Here is a 14,651-nt window from a genome sequence, read left to right as displayed (position 1 = left end):
ACTTAGTACTGTTTTTCTTAGCTAGGTACTAGTGAAGAGTCCTTCCCTTCAGGTAGGGGACATAGTTGCCAGTGGTCCAAACTGCACATCTGCCCTGGGGAGAGATTATGAACATCTCCAAACAATATATTTTCCTGAAACAGTTTTAGAGGGTTCTAGAGGTATTTAAAAAGCCCCAATCAGAATTGTTTCCTAATGAATTAATCTTTGCTTTTGCTGCTGACCCAAGCGGGCAGTTTACAGCAGTTATAAATGCATGTGCTATACAATGACAGCTGGAATCCTGCCTTCATTCATCAAAGTGCAGCCTTTTAGAGAGAGATATTTGTTGAAAGAGCAAATCTGTTTCCAATTTTAGTACATCTACAGTCAAGCAGGCTTTTCTAACTAATTATTATCAGACTTTGAGATAAATCACCTCGTATGCCTTTTCTACGTGAAGGCTTAGTGGCCTGAAAGATTTATGGGCGGATTAATTGGGGAGTGTACATTAGATCATTGTGTTTAAAACCGCGGTCACTCCTGCAAATCATTTTCACTAGTGTCTTATTCAGAATTCTTCGGCCTTACATAACTCGGACCTTGCAAGGAGATGTGAAAGACCTTTTCCTCTGCCCCTTAACCTCCACCCCCAGCACTGTGGCTCTGACAGCTGTAGCCAGGGCTACGCAGAGCACAGAAAGCAGGGACTGTGGCTTCCCGTGGAGGAAGATTAGTTCATTGGCTTAAAGCTGAACAGTGACCCGAAATTTACGGGCTCTTGCACTGCGCACGACAACATGAGATATAAGAAATACATGGCTATTCTGGAGGCAGCTGTGGGTATCACTCCGCTTAACAAGAGAGAGCTTCTACCCGAGAGCAGAAGGCACGCGAACCTTTGGCAGCACCCTGGGTAAGCAGAGGCGCCTTGATGCTTCTTTGTCTTTGTTTTTGTTTTTGGTTTTTTTTTAGACCAAAGTTCGGGCTGGCCTTGACCTCACTTTGTAGCCTAGGCTGATCTCAAACTTGTAATGATCCTCCTGACTCAGCCTCCTGCGTGCTGAGATTACAGGCATGTGCCACTGTGCCTAACTAGAAAGGTCCACACTGGTTCTTCGGGTTAGGCAGACAGAGAAAAGGGTGTTTCTCCTGGGGTAAATTAATTGAGAACTTTACTTCTTCTTCATGGATGTGGTGTTTGCAGACGGTAATGAAATTCTGGTATAATACTCATAGCACCCAAGAAGATGAAGTCCTGGGTATGTTAAGATATTATAATCAAGATGGTTAATTTTTTGAGTTTGACATTTTTTTTTTGGTACCAGGGATCGAACTCATGACCTCACACTTGCCAGGCAGGCACTTACACCACTGAGCTAAATCCCCAGCTCTGAGTTCGAAATTTTTAAATGTGATTTGCAAGGATAGCAATACTTACAGATGACGAAAATGTGCCTCAGTGTTATCTTTTTCAACAAAGCAAATTTTTTTTTTTTCTTGAAGCATTTGGGCAGGGGCTGGGAGTGTACCTCAGTGGTAGAGCACTAGCCTAGCATGTGCAAAAAACTGGATTTGGTTCCTGGCATGGAGGCGAGGGGAGTGTGTGTGTGTATGTGTGTGTGTATATGTGTGTGTGAGCAAAGTGTGCAGGCACACTGTATTTTCAGGGAAAGCCTCTTCTGGAAATGGCAGTTTTCATGTCACAGCTCTTTGCAATGCCCCGCTGAGTAACCATGCAGACAAAGGGTTTAGAAATCCTTCTCTGCCTGGTTATAGGCCTCAGACAGAACGTTCTTTGCTGAAGTTCTTCTTTTGGGTCTTTTACACGTTGCAGAACTGAGTCTAAGTGCTGACATGGCAGACAGTATGTTTAGGTAGCTGTTACCAGTCAACTTGAGGTATGCTTTTAAATGTTAGAACATAGCGTCAGGGATATAGCTCAGCGGTATAAGCACCTGCCTGCCAAGCACAAGGTTCTGAGTTTGATTCCTGGTACCAAACCCAACCCAACCAAGCTTCCATCAAAAAATTATAACATAGCTCATTTGTTTTTATCATACAAGTAGTACATATTCATTGAGGAAGTTTAGGAAATAAGGAAAACAAGAGAGAAACTTTCTTACGGTTCCACAGAATCACGAGAATCATTGGGTCGGTGGTCCTAGCTCGGGTAGGAAATTTGGCAGTCGGGGGACCATTTGGTTATCTTAACTCAGGATATTATGTTTAGTGGGTAGGGGTCAGAGGGGCTGCACAGCATCCTGCCACACACAGGACCCCACCCCATACACCAAAGGATTATGCACCCCTAACCTAATAATACTCCTGGTAATTCATTTGATTTAGGTAGACTCCCTATGTATAAAAGATTTTTTTTTTACTAGAAAAAAATTTAGATATCTGGTGAATTTTAGAGATGGACTAGACGGCTGAGATAACACTTTATTTAGTGGTACTGGAGCCAGAACCCAGGCTTCACCTACCCTAGGCAAGGACTGTGTTACTGAGCTGTGTTGCAGCTTCCATGTAAGGATATCATTGCTGTTCTGCTTCTAAAAGTAAAAGATTGTGTATGCATCGAGGAGGAAAGAGCGTCTGTCTATGTTGTTTAGCAAGGGCTATGGAAAACATGTTTAATGACCAAATTGTACCCCTCACCTCTCTCTCTCTCTCTCTGTCCCGGCTCCCCAACCTGGAATTGAACCTTGAACCCAGGGCCTTCACCCTGAGCCACATCCATAGGGACAACACCCCTCCCCAATTTTTTTATGAGACAGGGTCTTATATCTCACTAAATTGCTCAGGTTTGGCTGGAATTGTGATCCTTCTGCCTCAGCCTCCCGAAGTGCTGGAATTACAGGCTTGACCCACCACTCTGGCCTCAAAGTGTGGTCCTAAAGGAGTCTTGTGAGATTCAGCTCATCAAAACCTGAATCTTGGTCTCAGAGTAACAGAAGTTTAGAACTGGAAGGGGCTGGGGGTTTAGCTCAGCGGCATAAGCACCTGCCTTGCAAGCAGGCAGTTGTGAGTTCGATCCCTGGTACCGATAAAAAATGAAAAAGACCAAAAAAAAAAAAAAATACAGAACTGGAAGATTGCATGTTTCTTTAGGGCTGGCAAAAAGCTTTCATGTGATGGCACTGCTTAAACGACCAAGCTGGGGAGAACCCTGAGGTCACATCTGGGCCAGCTGGAAAGGAATATTATAATTGCTTAGGAATGTTTGTTTTGAACATATATTTAGGGATTTTGGGGGAGCTGCAGTATATGACCTATGTATTTAACCAATTCTGTCTTTTCTTTTTGTGGTGCTGGAGAACAAACCTAGAGCCTCATGGCCTGCTAGACAAGCACTCTACCACTGAGCTATGCCTCCCCCCCTCCCCCACTTTTTTTGAGAGAGGTCCTGAAGCCCCACCAAAGGGGGGCTGTTAAAAGACAAATGATATCTTCTTTGTATCCATAATACCTGGAGTGCTGGAGGCTCTTCAGGTACACACAGATAAAACATTGCTTTGCTGACCCCTACTTTTTTTTTTTTTTTTTTTTTTTTGAGGCAGGGTCTCACTATGTAGTTCAGCCAGGCCTTGAACTTACTTGTAACTAGGCTGGCCTTGAACTCAAGGTAGTCCTCCTGCTTCAGCCTCCCAGGTGCTGGGATTACAGGTATGTGCCAGCCCATCCAGCCTAGTCCCATTTTTGTTTGCTGACGGCTTGTTACCTGACAGACTTCCTTGGGGCATGGACCTGCTCTTTACAAAGCTTATAGAAAACACTCCCTTCTGGATATCCTAGGAGGGTTCGTCTCCTGCTGACAAATGCTACTTTCATGAATTCCACAGCTTTCAGGGTTACCTTGATGCTTTGTTTTTTAGCTTTCATGTGCATGTGAATTACTGTGTTAAGATGCGGGTTGCTTGTGATTCTGCAGGCTGTGGTGGGGCCTGAGATTCTGCAGTTTCTTGCAAGCTCCCAGGGCTGGGTGGTGCAGGGGATGCTGGAGTCCATGACACTGAAGGCTTCCAGAGGTGCCCTCCCCGACAGCTCCTGGAGTGTAACCCTGCTGCGTTCCCTGACCTTCCCCCTAGCTTTTAGTCCCTTCTCTTCCCTCCCTGCAGTTTGAAATAAGATCTCAGAAAGAAGGTAGCTTATTGGTTGTGCTTTTACAAAGAGAAATCTTTCCCAGAAGCTTCAGGTCAGAGATTTCTACGGAGTTGATTGGCTAAATCGTGAGGGTTATTTTCCTCTAAGAATACCATCCCTTTAGTTCTTCTCAGGCTGTAGTCAGATCACTGCAACATGCACATAGGCACAGACATTTCAGGAGTGGCTGTGTATGCATTTTAAAACATAACTGGAACTCAGACATAAGCTGGTTTTCAAAACCTCAGGATATTCATTCTCTCCTCTCACTGTGTCGCTGACACTGACACACTCCTTTTTCTTGCTGTCTGGGAGCAGAGTGAGTTGGGCTTCTGGTCTGTCAACTGCACAGTCACAGGTCAGCCAGCAAGTAACTGAGTCTTGCAAGCTGACCACTGGAAACTGGAGGAATCGCATGTCTACCTTGCTGCCCAACCTGTGCTGGGTATGAAGCAGGTATCTGCTAGCGCCTTCTCTGTTGCAGGACAGCCACAAATGAAAGGAGGAAAAAGAGAAAAACAGTGACACCTGGAACAGAAGTACTGAGCCACTCCCCACCTCATGGATTTTCCCTTAAAAATGTATAGTTTGTTAAGTTCTTGTGCACTTTACCTGTCATTACTTTTACATTTCTGTCAAAACTATTATAAACCAAAGTATGTTTTAATTATTTCTGCCAACTTTTTCTTTAGAGACTCCAGTCAGTAATAGTAGATTTTAGAGTGCTGGCGGTACACACCTGTAATCCCAGCCAGCACTCAGGAGGCCGAGACAGGAAGATTGCTGCAAATTTGAGGCCAGCCTGAACTACATGATGAGACTGTCTCAAAAAAAGTAGATTTTAGAAATGAATGACTGCTATTTGTAGTTTTTGCACGTGTCAAAAAGCCCTGGAAAAGACTATACTTTCTGGGATCATTTTTATAGCATGTTACTAGAGAAGCTTCTCTGACCGTGAGAGTACCAGAAACCCCTGGAAGGGCCAGGAGATACACCTCAGCCACACTGCACCTGCCTAGCAGTTTTGAGGTCTGGAATTTCATGCAGTAGCCAAACAACAAAAAACAGAAATAAAAACACCCTGGAATTTTCCAGGAAAAAAAAAAAAGAGTTAAAGGCCGGATGTCTTACAAATGCAAAAAACCTGACTTAAAAGCAAGTTGTTTTCATAGAAGAAACAAGAGCGGTTTGGAGCTGATACATATAGAAAAGTTCCATCTTCATACCAAAAAGTGTAACAAAGCACATCTTGGCTGGTTAACCATTTATTTAACCGTGGGAGTGATAAAGAGAGACTGCATGACTGCACGGCTGGCCTGTAATCCTGGAGCTTGCTTTGTAAGCTGTCCAGATGGCCTCGCCTTAGCCTTTGCCTGGGTTTCCTGCTGATCCTTGGAGAAGGGAAATGAGCTTCCCGCCTGCACAAATAGAGTCCACACCCTCCTTTTTCTCTCCTGTCTGTCCAGTGGGGAGGAGAGTGCTTTGCTTGGATGCGACCGGATGCCACCATGTACTGCTGCCTGTGGCAAGTGGAAGACCAGGGGACCAGAGCCGGGAAAACCCTGGTTTTTGCCCCAGCTGCAGGTTTTCTCTGTGAACTCCCCAACCCAGAGATGCACCTGCCTCCTTGCAGTGCGGGAAGGGAACATGCGGAAGTCATGGGAGAGGGAACTGGGGTATTTGTTGGCTTTTTTTTTTTTTTTTGTGCTGAGACAAAAGAAAAAATATTTGCCATCCTTTCTGACAGTGGCTAGCCCATAAATAGATGAACCACTACTCCAGAAGCTGTGAAAAACAAATTTAGTTTCAAGTGTTTTCTCTGTTACACATCTTTACTGTTTATTTTTATTTTTATTTGTTTTATCGGTACCAGGAATTGAACTCACGACCGCCTGCTTGCAAGGCAGGTGCTTATAATACTCCTGAGCTAAATCCCCAGCCCCTTTGTTACACATCTTTAAATGATAAATACCTGAGTATGTTTTTACCACAATACATTTTTTTCTCTTGCTGTTTTGAGTATTTTTTTTTCCACCTGAAATGAGATTTTTTTTGGTGGGGGTGGTACTAGGGATCAAGTCCAGCCACTTGTTTGTTTTTATTGTGACATAGGGTCATGCTAAGTTGTCCAGGAGGGCCTTGAACTTGTGATTCTCCTGCCTCAGTCTCCGTAAGTGTTGGCATTGCCTGTGTGTGCTCTCTGCCCAGCAGAAAGGTGAATCTTGCCTGGTCTTTTTCTTCAGGATTACCCTCAGTTGAAATGATGATACTGAACTTTATGTGGATATTTATTTTCTCCATTTTCTTTTGGTACCGAGGATCAAACTCAGGACCTTGCGCTTGCCAGGCAGACACTTATGCTCTCTGTCATTTTAAAACTACAAACATCAGGGGCAGTAATCCCACTACATCTGAGAGAAATGAAAACATATCCATATAACACTTGTACGTGAATGTTCATAATAGCCACGGAGTAGAAGTAGCCCAAATGTCCATCAGTTGATGGACAGATAAATAAAATGTACTATACACATAGAATAGGAGAATATAATAATAGAAAGGAATAAAGTCCTGATATATACTGCAGCATGGAGGAACCTCGAAAACAATGTTAAGTCAAAGTAAGCAGCTGCAGAAGGTCACAGTGGTATGCATGTGTTTCTGTGAAATATGTAAATCTTTGGAGAGAAAACTTAGCTGGCTAGTGCTGGGAAGTGAAAGGCCAGTGCCACAGAGTTTTGGAGATAATGAAAATGCTCTAAGGTGGTCATGGTGATGAATGTGAAGGCCATGGATGTACTGAATGCCATCCCGTGGGGCGAGCTGTGTGGTGTGTGGGCTTAGGTGCAGTCCCCAAGGTGTTACCTCCTGGGAATGACCAGGTTGGATTCTAACCACCCTGTCTTTTCCAGGGTGCAGAAGAACACATTACTACCCTCTCCCTGCGAGTGGGACTGGTACACCGGCTCCAGCTCCAGCTCCAGCCAGAAGTACTCCACTGAGCACAGGCCTCGGCCGGGGCTCAGCCTGATTTCCCAGGTACTTGTTTATTTGTCTTCATTGTAGTTACCAAAAGTTTGGTGTAAATTATTTTCCATCCTAGTCAAGGGCACCACTTTTTTTTTTTTTTTTTTTTGGTATTGGAGATCGAACTCAGGACCTTGTGCTTGCCAGGCAGGTGCTTATGCTGCTGAGCTATGTCCCTAGCCCAAAGTCCCATTTTGATGTTGCTTGTTGCTAATCAGTATAATTTTAAATACAACAAAATGGTAATGTCCTTTTTAGCAAAGAACAGAAGTATCTTACCTACATTGAATGATGGGGCTTTGCTCAACTTTGGGGAACGTATTTTCTTGGCTAAAGTATATTAAGTACAGCTCCTGTGGTACAGAAAACAGGCCTAGGTGTCTGGGTTTGGAGGTCATTTTCGTAGGTAACAATTTTTTTTCATTGTCATTGGGATCATAAAATTATGTAACTGTAATAAGTACTTTGCTAAAGATGTAAGACAGGTAACATAGCGGCTTCTAAAGATTAATTATGCACAGTGTTCAGTGAAAGCTAGGAGTGAGTATTATCTATCTACTGATTCATTTTTAAGTATGCATTACATAAGATTTACCAGGTATTAAATTCTGTATTGACAGATGTAGAGATGTATTTGTTCCTAGTGAGACTTTAGCCCCTGACTGCAGGTCAGTCTGTGGCCGCCTGGAATGGGGTCGTGATTTTTTTCATGTGCTGAGTTAGTAATTTCTGCCTGTTGCAGCTGGGTGACTTCCAGCCCCGTGTGGAACTGGAGCTTAGTGGCATGTGTGTCGTACTCCCTAGAGTAGCAGATGGCTGTTCAGGTGAAGTCCCAGTGCTGCTGCCTTCTAACGGCATGACCTTGGGCACCAGTCTTAATGTTTTTTGAGCCTCAGATCCTAGAGGACACATCAACAGGAAGCTAAGTGAATGAATGAATAATGATCCAATGAACATCTTGGAGTCTGATTGTCTAAATGGGAACCTTTGCTTGGGGAAGTAATTGGTTCCCATTGAATCAGCACGACTGGGGCGGTTATGCCTGTTGAGGTGTTCTCTACATAGCTCTTACAAGTCCCAAATGTAGGAAGACAGATGTTTAATAAACTTCAGAATTGATTTTCCTAAAACTAGATTTCTAGGTCCGATGTATTGGTTTTGTCAGGTGAGTGAGATGGTATGTAATATAGCATAGTGGGTCTTAGTTCATTTGGGTGGCTATACCAGAATACCATAGACTGGGTGACTTAAAAACAACTGAAGTCTATTATTATTTCAGTATTATTGTAGTACTGAGGATTGAGCACAGAGTCTTACACGTGCTTGACAGGCATATTTCTACTGAGTTATAGTCCTAATCATCCCTTTTAAAGTTGGATTTTTGAGGTAATTTCAATTAAGTTGCCTGGGCTGGCCTTGACCTCCTGCCTCAGCCTTCTTAGGTACCTGAGATTGCAGGTGTGCATCACTGCAGCTGACTTGCTCGCTTTCTCTCATTCTTCCTTTTTCCTTTGTTTTTCTCTCCCATTTCCCTCTCTTTCCCTTCCTTTCTTTCTTCCTTTCTTCCTTCCTTCCTTCCTTGCTTGCTTCCTTCCTTTCGCGGTCCTGAGATTGGTCAGAGCACTGAGGATGCTAGGCAAGCACTCTATCACTCAGCAGCAAACCAGCTCCCAGCTTTTTCTTTCAGCTATATTGGGGATTGAATTTAGGGCCTTTGCACTGAGCTATCTTCTCTTCCCTTTTTAAATTTTTTATTTTGAGACAGGCTCTCATTGGATCCCTTAAGTTGCCCAGGCTGGGCTTGGACTTTCAGTCCTCTTGCCTCAGCTTCCCAGGGCGCTGAGATTACAGGAGGGGGTTACCACATCTGGCATAAAACTTTCTTACAGTTCTGGATGCTGGAAAGTCTGTGATCAAGGCACCAGCTGATTCAGTGTCTGGCAAGGACCTCTTTTATATCTGCATCTTCTTTCTGGGGCCTTGTTTGGCATTGATCCCATCATAAGGGGAGTGCCCTCAAAAGCTAATCACTTCTCAAAAGTCCCACCTCCTAGTACAATCATATTCAGGGCCACGTTTCACCAGGTGACTTTTTCAGGGACACAGATACTCAGACAATGCAGAGGGATGAGAAGTAGCATTTCCTGGTGTAAGGAATGTTTCTTCTGATTCAAGGATTTCTTCTCCTGATGCCCCTAACTGTACTGCTGACCTGCATTTCTCTGGCATCAGTTTGGTTTCCAGCCTAGCATCTACTCCCGGGCTTCTTTAGGTATAAAAACATGGAAGCTGAGCTTGTTCAAATAAATTAGTTTGTGGCCTGATTGGTGAGAATTTTTTTTTCAGGGCATCTCACATCACCCTTGTTTCAGATCCAGCAAACATTCATTAGGAGCTTTGTGACTGCCAGACACTGGGCAAGGTGCTTTCACCAAACACAACTCCTGCAGGAAGTATTACCAACCGGCTCCCTTTTGCAGATAAAGAAACAGAGATTCAAAGATTTTTAAATGATTTCCCCAAGGTTGCACAACTCTTTCTTTTCCTTTTTAAAAAATTTTATTTAAAGAGAAACAAAACAAAACAGAAAAGGGGTAGAAATAATACATTATTTCAAAAAAAATAAACAGTAAGAATCACTAGTTGATAATTACATATTGTCCTCTTAGAAATATTTGTTCAAGTTACAAAAGTAAAGCATACAAAATGGACATTCAAACTGAGATTGCAAACAGTTCTGTTCAGTGATCCAACAAAAACTTAGTAATATGGTTATCAATCTTACACACTTAAACATACATGCAGTTTTATCCTTTAGAGCACTTTCTTTTCCTCTCTTTTTTACAATAGCAATTATACATTCCTACATTTTTTATTACTTTTTACACTAGAGACACAATGTGATATTTATAAACATGATTCTTGTTTATTTCACTAATGAGGATAGCCTCAAGTTGTCTCCATTTGCCTATGAAGGCTTCAAGACCATTCTTCTTTATAGCTGAGTAATATTGCATTGTATAAAAATACATCTTTTTTATCTACTCTGTGGTTGATGGGCATCTTGGTTGTTTCCAAGATCTAGCTATTAGAAATTGTGCTGCTATGAACATGGGTACACATATATCCCTGTGACATGACCTTTTCAGTTTTTCTGGGAAAATACCCAGGAAGGGAATAGCTGGATTAAATGGAACTTTCCATCCTAGTCTTCTGAGATATCTCTATAATGATTTCCACAGTGGTTACACCAGTCTACACTCCCACCAACAATGGAGCAGTGTTCCTTTTTCCCCTGCAGTCCTGCTGACATTTGCTTTCAGTTGATTTCTTGATGGAAACTATTCTTTACAGAGTGAGATGAAATCTCAATACTGTTTTAATTTGTATTTCTCAAATGACCAGTGATGGTGAACATTTCTTCATGTATTTATTTGCCATTTGTATACCTTCATCTGAGAAGTGTGTTCATCTCAGATGCCCATTTTTGGAGAGGGTCTTTGAATTTGAGGGGCTTGATGTTTTTCAATTCTTTATATGTTCTGGATGTAAGTCCTTTGTCTGAGGGATTGCTGGCTGAAATTCTTTCCCATTTTGTGGGTTTTATTCTCACTTTGTTGGTGATTTCTTTAGAAGTATAATAATTTTTCAATAATATGAGATCCCAGTTGCTGATCCTTTGAAGTGTTTCTTGTGCAGTTTGCGTTTTGTTCATGAATTGTGTGCTTACCCCTATGTCTCCAAGATTTCTGCCTATCTTGTCTTCCAGTAGATTTAGTGTTTCTGTTTTAATATTTAGGTCTTTGATCCATTCAGACTTTAGTTTTGTGCATGGTGATAGACATGGATCTAGTTTCAGTCTTTGGCATGTAGAGAGCCAATTTTTCCAACATCAGTTATTAAAGAGGCTATCCTTCTTCCAGTGAACATGTTTAGACCCTTTGTCAAATATCAGGTGGCTGAGTGTCTTTGTAGTTGTGCTTGCATCTTCTAATCTGTTCCATTGATCTACAGTTCTATTACTTTGCCAGTACCATGCTGATTTTGTCACTGTGGGTTTGTAGTATTGTCTCAAGTCAGGAATTGAGATGCCTCCTGCCTTGCCTTTGTTGCCCAGAATTGCCTTTGCTATTCTAGGTTTCTTGTTTCCAAATGAATTTTAGGAGTGTTTTTTCTAGATCTGTGAGTTATGTTAATGGTATTTTGATTGGGATTGTATTAAATCTGTATAAGAGTTTTGGGGGTATGGCCATTTTCACAATGTTGGTTCTTCCTAGCCAAGAGCAAGGAATATCTTTACATTTTCTAATATCCTCTTCAGTCTCCTTTTTTAGCATAGCATAATTTTCAGCATATAGGTCTTTTATATTCTTAGTTAAGTTGATTCCTAAGTATTTCATTTTTTTAGATGCTATTGTGAAAGGTGATATCTCCATAATTTCTCTGTCAGTGAGTTTTTTGTTTGTGTACAAGAATGCTATTGATTTTTGAGTAATGACTTTGTATCCAGGTATACTGCTGAATCTCTTTATTATCTCTAGTAGTCTTTTAATGGAGATTTTTGGGTCTTCTATATATCATGTCATCTGCAAATAGTGGTAATTTAACTTCTTCCTTTCCTTTCTTTATTCTTTTTATTTCTCTCTCTTGTCTGATTGCCCTGGCTAATATTTCCAGAACTATATTGAGTAGGAATGGTGATAGTGGACATCCTTGTATTGTTCCTGATTTTAAAGTGAAAGCTTTCAGTTTTTGTCCATCTAGGATAATGTTGGCTGTTGGTCTGTCATAGATGGCCTTTATGAGATTGAGGTAGACACCGTGTATTCTGATTTTCTGAAGGATTTTTATCATGAACATGTGTTGGACTTTATTGAAAGCTCTTTCTGCATCTATTGAGATGACCATGTGGTTTCTGTTTTTGACTCTGTTGATGTAATATATAACATTTATTGATTTGCATATGTTAAACCATCCCTGCATTCCTGGAATGAATCCCACTTGGTCATGATGTATAATCTTCTTGATAATTTGCTGCATTCTACTTGCCAGTATTTTATTGAGATCTTTGCATCAATGTTCATTAGTGAGACTGGCCTATAATTCTCCTTTCTCATTGGGCCTTTCTCTGGTTTAGATATGAGAATAATACTTGCCTCCAGGAATGATTTAGGGAGGATTGCTTCCTTTTCAATTTCATTGAAGAATTTAAGGAGTATTGGCATCAAATCTTCTCTAAATTTCTTGTAGAATTCAGCCATGAATTCATTAGAACCTGGGCTTTTCTTTGTTGGTAAGTTTTTAATTACGTTTTCAATTTCAATAGCTGATACTGGGTGATACAAAATTGCTATATCTTCTTGGTTGAGCTTTGATAGTTCATATGTTTCTAGAAATCTGTCCATTTCCTCTGTTTTCCCCTCTATGTGAGTAGAGATTTCAAAGTAGGTGTTCATGATCTTTTGAATTTCCATGGGATCTGTAGTAATTTCCCCCTTTTCAGTCCTTATTGCATGAACGTGGGTTTTTTCTTTTTCTTTATAAGGTTAGCTAGAGGTTTGTCAATTTTGTTTATTCTCTCAAAAAGCCAGCTTTTTGATTCATTAATTCTTTGTATTTTTTTAGTTTCAATTGCACTGATTTCTGCTCTAATCTTTACAATTTCCTGTCTTCTATGAGCTTTGGGTTTAACTTGCTCTCCTTTTTCTAGAAGCTTGAGATGAAGCATTAGGTTGTTTATTTGTGCTCATTCTGTTTTCTTGATATGACAATTTATTACTATATATTTCCTCTTAAGACCACTTTCATTGCATCCCACAGATTACAGTATGTTGTTTCCACATTTTCGTTGAATTGTAGGTATTGCTTTATTTCTTCTTTAATTTCATCTGTAGCCCACTTGTTGTCCATGTATTTATGTAGGTTTTGCAATTTCTTTTGCCATTAATTTCCAATTTCAGTGTGCTAGGGTCAGATATTATGCATGGGATAATTTTAATACCTTTGCAGTTACTTTGAGAATGTTTTATGAGATAATATATGGTCTATTTTGGAGAATGTCCCATGTGCAGCTGAGAAGAATGTGTATTCTGATGTAGTTGGGTGGAAAACTCTGTAAACATCTACTAAGTCCAATTGCTCACAGATATGATTCAGTTCTATTATTTCTTTGCTGGCTTTTTGTCTAGTTAATCTATCTCTTTGTGACAATGGGCTGTTAAGGTCCCCTGTTATAATTGTGTTCTTATGTATTTGGTTTTTCGTGTCCATCAGTATCTGTCTTATATAATTGGGTGCTCCTGTATTTGGTGCATACACATTTATAATTGTTAGTTCTTCCACTTGAATTTTTCTACTAACGATTATGTAGTGACATTCTATATCTCTTTTAATCATTTTACATTTGAAGTTCACATTGTCTGCAAATAGAATAGTTATCCCTGCTTTTTTCTGGGTTCCTGTTGCATGGCATACTGTTTTCCATCCTTTGACTTTTACTCTCTGAGTTTCCTTTTGGGTCAGATGTGTTTCTTGTGTGCAGCATATTGTGAGGTCATGTTTCTTGATCCATTCTGTCAACCTATTTCTTTTGATAAGTGAATTGAGGCCATTTGCATTTATCGATATCACTGATATGTACTGGCTCGACTTTGCCATGTTATGTTCCTGTTGTTTGCTTTCTGCTTTTCCCCCTTGTTTAATTGCTTGTCCTACCTGGTGGCTTCTTTCTGTTGTTGTTCTGAGGGTTGTGGTCATTTTTATCTCTATCTAGTCTGTCTTTCAATACTCTTTCTAGGGTTGGTTTGGTGGACGTGAATTTCTTCAGTTGTTCTTTGTCATGGAAGTATCTTGTTTCTCCATTAAATTTGAATGAAAGTTTTTCTGGGTACATCAGTCTGTGTTGAAAATTGTTTTCTTTCAGGGCTTGAAATATCTCACTCCAGGCTCGTCTTGACTTGATGGTTTGTGCTGAAAAGTCTGCTGTGATTCTCATGGGCTTTCCTTGATAGGTGAGTTGTGTCTTTTCTCTAACAGCTTTTAGTATTCTGCTTTTATGCTGTATGTCTGAGGTTTCAATTATTGTATGTCTGGGTGTAGATTTTTGTTGGTTGTGACTGTTTGGTGTTTTATATGCCTCACTTATCTGCATATCAGATTTTTTCCCCATATTTGGGAAATTTTCTGCTATTACTTCTGTGACTATTTTAGTTACATCATTTGCCTTAACTCCTGCATCTTCACTGATGCCTATTAATCCTATATTGTTCATCTTGGCATCATCTTGAAGCTGCTGGATTGTGATTTTGTGCTGCTTTGTTATTTTTAAAAGTTTTGTCCTTTCATGATCACTAATTGCGATCCTGTCCTCAAGGTCTGAAATCCTATCCTAGGTTTCATTTAAATGGTTTTGCCAGCTTTGAATGGAACTTTTTGTTTCTTGGATGTCTCTTTGAGTTTGTTTCATGGATTCTGCTTGTTTTCTATATTATTTATTGAAG

At 40.7% G+C, this 14,651-nt stretch overlaps 1 protein-coding gene and 1 pseudogene across 4 annotated transcripts in view; both read left to right on the top strand.

Moving 5' to 3' along the window:
- Tjp2 (tight junction protein 2) overlaps nt 1–14,651 on the top strand; it is a 139,853-nt gene that overhangs the window by 19,571 nt on the left and 105,631 nt on the right. For 2 of the 4 annotated variants that reach the window (XM_003472276.5, XM_005004729.4), the window contains one exon: nt 7,038–7,164. The gene's annotated coding sequence lies outside the window, so the exon portion shown is untranslated. Of the gene's footprint in view, nt 1–877; nt 896–7,037; nt 7,165–14,074; nt 14,163–14,651 lie in introns of those variants that run through there. The other 2 variants (XM_063250160.1, XM_063250154.1) reach the window with 2 other exon arrangements.
- Nucleotides 5,022–5,107, top strand: LOC111757504 (small nucleolar RNA U3; annotated as a pseudogene).

This window comes from Cavia porcellus, unplaced genomic scaffold (genome assembly GCF_034190915.1).
Source record: "Cavia porcellus strain 051 isolate PalLab524CR breed Dunkin Hartley unplaced genomic scaffold, mCavPor4.1 scaffold_1, whole genome shotgun sequence".
In the NCBI taxonomy this organism is placed as follows: Eukaryota; Metazoa; Chordata; class Mammalia; order Rodentia; family Caviidae; genus Cavia; species Cavia porcellus.
The sequence above is the reverse complement of the archived record's forward strand: the minus strand, read 5'-3'. Positions and strand labels throughout refer to the sequence as shown.